Genomic DNA, 5,867 nt, shown 5'->3' on the forward strand with positions numbered 1-5,867 from the left:
AATCAGGCCAGGCTGGTCCACGTGCAGGCTAGCCGTTAACCTTTTCTAAGAAGAATTGATTAAATTGACCCTAAAAGAACAAAGTGTTTCTGTACCATTGGCAAATGTACGCTTCCCCAAGAAGAGGTAAAAATCTCCACAGCTGGACATATAAAATAGTTTCCCACTGAGTGATGGATGGAGATCTCTCAGTTTTCTTACCCCCAGATCTCAGGGGAATGTATTTATTGCGAGTATTTGTTAAAGGAAAGGTATTAAACATGAGCGATGGGGTCAGAAGAGCTATTTATTCACTCCAGCCTATCATTCCGCGGAGGTGAGCGTGGATGCTACACCGAGTTACTTCCGATTATAATTGCCGTTCAAATCAGGGTATTGTTGGAACCAATGAACGGGTTACTCTAACGAGTCTCCTGGGTCACATCAGTCACACAGGCCGTGCTGCAGATGCTGCCTTTCTGGGGGAAACTCCTAAAATTCTGGAACTTTTTCATATGAAAGCTCTTCTCTTGATCTGTGCTCCCATTCTATGCCTGTGGAACCAGACTGGAAGATTTTGTATTTAGCCCCATTCAGATTTACCTTAACCGGAACAAAGCGGATGCATTGTCATTGGGAAATTGATAAATAAATTTGACAAATAAATGGACTGGATTGTTACTAAATGAGAAGAAATGACAATTGTGAATTGTCAAAAGGGACAATATGAATTAATACAGTCAAGTGAGAAAAGAATATGTCTGATTATGACAATAGCATAAATACCCGGAACCATAATAACAAAAAATGAAATAATTCCAAGTCATTATATCTATCCAACTAGACAGATGTAAGAACATATCTCCCTCCCTTCTCTGCAGAGATGAATTTGGAACCTTTCATCTAGTGTGGGATTCAATTGACATGTTGGCTAGTTTTATTAAACTGTTTTTTTTCTCTTGCTTTTATATTTTCTTATAAGAATTGGTTCTCTGGGTGGGGACTCTATAGGAAATGAAAGCAATGTGAAAATAAGATATCAATAGAATTTTTAAATCATGTGATTAGTTTCAGGTCAATACTCAAACTTATCAAGGAATTTCTGGATTCCAGTTTTGTCATTTTGCTTGTTAGTTCTCTCTTCCAGCTTTTTTTTCATCTGCCAAATTGAGGGACATGGCTCTTATCTTGATTATAGCTATACTAAAATGAAATGGTTTAGAGAAAACTAGCATAGTCCCTGCAGAAGGAAGGCAAACACATTTATGGAGCGCTCCACATTTTTAAGACACTCACAAGATTCATATAAATTTAACTCTTCTTTTCAGGAACACTTCAGTTAACTGTGGAAAAGTTTGTTGCTTATTGTTGGATAGCACCAATATACAATATAATACAATAATAATACAGGATATTAACAGTAGTGGCCAATTTTGGAAGCAGGCAGAGCTTGGGCCCTTGTCCCTCTTAGCTCTGCCCTCAAAAATGCAAACTAGGTTAACTCCTGGAGGAATATGATCAATAAAGAGAAAAGGAAGTTACTTCTGTCCTTGTGTTCTCTCTTTAAACTTTTAAATGACTCAAACCCCCATCTTTGAGACTTTGGGAAAATTACTTACGGTTTATATTTGGCTCATGACTAGGCTGACTCCAAAAGGGGAAGTAGAAGGATGCTCTCCTTATAAAATAAATCAGCTAGAGGACAGCTTTTTATTTTCTTCATGCAAGAGAAATGCTGAACACCAGAGATTAATTAATTAATTAAGCCTTGAATAAGCTATAACTTATAATTACTATTATATTCTCTCAAGAGGTTGAGCTTAAAACGCCCAAATTGAAGCATGATGGGTATTGCTGAACTGGCATTTCACCTGCACCTCAGCTTTGCACCAGCTAGACAAATTCCCTCAGGATCATACCTCCCAATAATCCAGGTCAATAATGGAGCTCATTCTTCTGAGCTTGGTCATGTCTCTGGTGTAGAAGCTTCTCCTGTGACTAGTCACCTCCAGATGGGGAATTATTAACTGTAGAAAGCTCACATCCTCAAGGCTACATCCAAGGTTGGATCTATATGTCTCCAGATCACTCTTGAGATGGGGTTCAGGATGGAAGCACAGAGAAAACAGAGCCTGGGCTTGAGATTCAGCCTCTGAAGCCTTTCAACCAATATATGTTATTTATTTTCATGTTCTTGAAGGTCCTCAAGTTTTTCAGGGCGGGGGAAATGTGGCCCCACACAGGAAGCCGGTGAGAGTGGGAAGCTTTTTGCCACAGGCTGATACAAATGGTGATGGCCCTTCTGTTATCTCAGGATGGAGAACCAGCTCCAAAGTTGCAGCTCTTAAATCTCAAGGTTCATGACTCCATGAAAGCGGCCGGGATGCAGGCTCAGTAGCCAACGAGGTGTACTTCAACCCAATCCACAGAACAAGAATAAAGATCATGAAATTATCTCCATTAATTTCCAGACTTAATGTTGTTCTACTCGGGATGCTATGAAGAAGCAGATAAAATAATAACATAATTCATCTGGAGGAATAAAAAGTCTATAATCTTCAGGGAAATGATGGGGAGTAGGCTAAGAATGAAGGAAGAAGGAAGCAAAACTGTACCAGACGCCAACTTATATTACAGAGAGAAATAATCATTTGGACAATCTGGTACCGCTAAATAAAATAGGAAAGTCAATCAATGGAACAGATGAGTAAGCAAGAATAAAAATAAATCCCAAACAGAAGCCTAGCAGTGAATAAATCCAAGAATATAAAATACAGAAGAAAGAAATTGAGGCTGAGAGAAGTGTTTAACTTAAGGTCAATGAATGGCTGAGCCAGGATTTAAATGTGACACCAAGTTCAGCGCCACACCAGATCTCTAAAGCTACTGGCTAAAATTGGAGGCCATAATACAAATTTTTAATAATAGCTTTTTATTTTCAAAATATATGCAAAGATAGTTTTCACCATTCATCCTTGCAAAACCTTCCTTCCCCCACCCCTGCCCCTAAATAACAAATAATCTAATATATCTAACACAAATATTGTGCTGCAACGTTCTGTTAGATGTGATACAAAAGCTTTATTCTTGGGGCAGCTAGATAGTGACAGCAGTGGATGGAGCAGTATACCTAGAATTACAAGGACCTGAGTTCAAATCCAGCCTCTGACACTTATTAACTGTGTGACTCTGGGCAAGTCACTCAATCCTGATTGTGACCACAAAAAAGTTATGTTCTTCTTTAGAACTGGTATCTGGCTCTTAGATGACCAATTAAGGAAGAAAACTCTTTGGAATAGTTCATTAATACAATTATCCAAGCTCAGAATTGGAAGTAAGACTTCAGAGGCCATCTTGATCAACTGAAACTCTCTCAACTACATCCCAGATCAATGTTCATCCAGCTTCTGCTTGAAGACTACACACAGATTTTAAAACTATAAGGAGCACAGAAATAAGCCAGAACAAGCACTGAATTTTATAGATGAAGAAACTGAGACCAGAGAACAAAAGGATTTGCTCAGGCTTGCACAAATAGGTTCTAAATCTATGATCTTGGAATTACAACTCAAAATCCAATGTTCTTTTAAGTCTCCCATCTTGTTCAGTCATTTTCAATCTTGCCCTACTCTTCATTTGGGGTTTTCTTGGCAGAAATACTAGAGTGGTTTGCTATTTTCTTCTCCAGTTTATTTTACAGATGAGGAAGTTGAGGCAAACAAAATGAAGTTATTTTGCTATGGTCACACAGTTAGTGAGTGACTAAAACTGGATTTTTAATTCACATCTTCCTGACTCTAGGCCTAATGCTCTATCCATTCTGGCACCAGGTCCTCCATCCTTTCTTCCTTCTCCCTTATGCATGCATTTCTCCTCTTGGATGCTCTTGGTTCTCTCTGAAGCATTTAGATGACCCTTACCTTCATTCTCTCTCTCTTCCACATCCAAGATTTATGAGACAAAAGAGTTCTGGATCTCCCTTCTCTCTTTCCCTACTGTAGCTGGATGTTAGCTTCTTTGCCATTTATTAAAGTGGGTGATTCTCAAACTGTAGCTTTGATCCTCTTCTCAACTCTCACAAACTATTGCCTTGTGATGATCTCGTCCACTCCCATAGCTTCAGCCATATCACTCCTTGAATCATAGAATCTCTGAGCTGGACAGGCCCCACAGAACATCTGTCCTAATCCCCTCTACAATATTTCTTGATAACTGATCAATCACCTTCTGCTTTCAAGACATAGTGAGTTGGGAGTCACTCTCTCAAGAGGCAGCTCATTATAGAATGGGGAAGCTCTGCTTGTTAACAAGTTTATTTTTATATCCACTTTAAATCTGTCTCTCTAACTTTTCATACATTGCTCTTTTCTCGGCCTTTTGGTGCCAAAAGAATAATATAATCCCTCTATTATATGACAACCTTTCAAATGCACGAAGGCAATAATTGCTTCTCCCACCATCCAACCTTCTCTTTTTCAAACTAAATATGTCCAGTTTTTGAGTGAATTCTCCAGTGATATAGTCTTAAAGCCCTTTTCCATCTTAGTTTTTTTCCTGGACAATCCCCAGTTTACTTATACTTTCTCTGGAGACCCAAGCACCACACTCATGTAGTCTGGCCAGAATCCAGTACCGAGAGTTTCACCTCCCTACTGGTGAATACTATAACTCTCATATCACATGAGGGATTGTGGGCTGGAATATCACCCAACTGATTCAGTAAATTTTCAGGCTGCTAAAATCCCAAGATCTTATTTTAAATAAACTATTATCTAGATATCCCTGATGCCCTATTCCCACTCTAACCTCATCCCATCACCAATAGTGTTTCCCCTTTGAGATTATCTCCAATTTACTTAATATGCTTATAATATCCATATTTATCTATCTCTCTGTTAGAATGTAAGCTCCTTGAGGGAAGAGATTTTTTTTTTTTTTACCACCACATAGTACAATACCTGGCACATAGTAGGTGCTTATTAAATGTTTATTAACTTGACCTGGTTTACCTCATGCATGTTTTCATTGTGAACTTCAATAGAGAACTGCACATTTACCTCTATTAAGCAGCTGCTTTGAAATATATAAAAGGTTATCTCTTGGAAGAATGATTATCTGAGTCACTGAAAAAAATGTTAATTTGAATAAGATCAAGACTGAATTTCTGGGGCGCTCATGCCATTAGAAAATGTGCTCCAGGTTGATATCAAACATTAATGATTAACTTGGGGAAAGTACAGAATCCCAGAATTTGAAGGGTCAACTAATCACAAGTATATCTGAGCAAGAATATCCTCTATATTATGGGAAGAAGTGAGTGGGCAGGCTGGAGATAATGTGTTCTCCCTTGAAAATTTTGAGTTTTAGAAATCTTTCATAACATTCAGCTGGAGCTGGAAATATGATGGAAAAATTCAGGAGTCAGGGAAAAATGGAGACTGTATCTCACAATCAAAGGTGTAACTAGGATAAGCCAACTGGGGCTTTGCTCCAAGGAGCTACCATGGGTGGGGGTTTCTTTTCTGCAATTCAGTGATCTGTGCCCAGCAAATAGTGAACATGAAGGAAACTTGTCCATAATACATGGTCTCCTTCCTCGTGATCCTTTTCCCTGCCATTTTGCTTCCTTAAAAGGCAAAGTATTGTTATTGTTTAGCTTTTTCTTCTGAACTGCCAACATTTTTCAATTAGGTCAAAACAAGGAAGAAAAAACAGTCATGGAGTTCTGGACCAGAATCTCATTTCCAGACTTTAGATATGCTTGTCAACATTTCACACTGTCTGGCCGGGCCATGATTCCCGCTTCTTTCTTTCTCTCTGTGGGAGCGGATATTCCTCCTGTGAATTCTACTGAAATGGAAGGGAGAAAACGGCTTCTCAATAGGGAT

General features: G+C 38.7%; 1 non-coding gene across 1 annotated transcript; it reads left to right on the top strand.

Moving 5' to 3' along the window:
* The first annotated feature begins 1,162 nt into the window (after positions 1-1,162).
* Positions 1,163-1,264, top strand: LOC111721611. Its single transcript, XR_002770721.1, has one exon. It is a non-coding gene; the product is annotated as a U6 spliceosomal RNA (small nuclear RNA).
* The last annotated feature ends 4,603 nt before the right edge of the window (positions 1,265-5,867 follow it).

The sequence above is a fragment of the Sarcophilus harrisii genome, chromosome 2 (genome assembly GCF_902635505.1).
Source record: "Sarcophilus harrisii chromosome 2, mSarHar1.11, whole genome shotgun sequence".
NCBI lineage: Eukaryota > Metazoa > Chordata > Mammalia > Dasyuromorphia > Dasyuridae > Sarcophilus > Sarcophilus harrisii.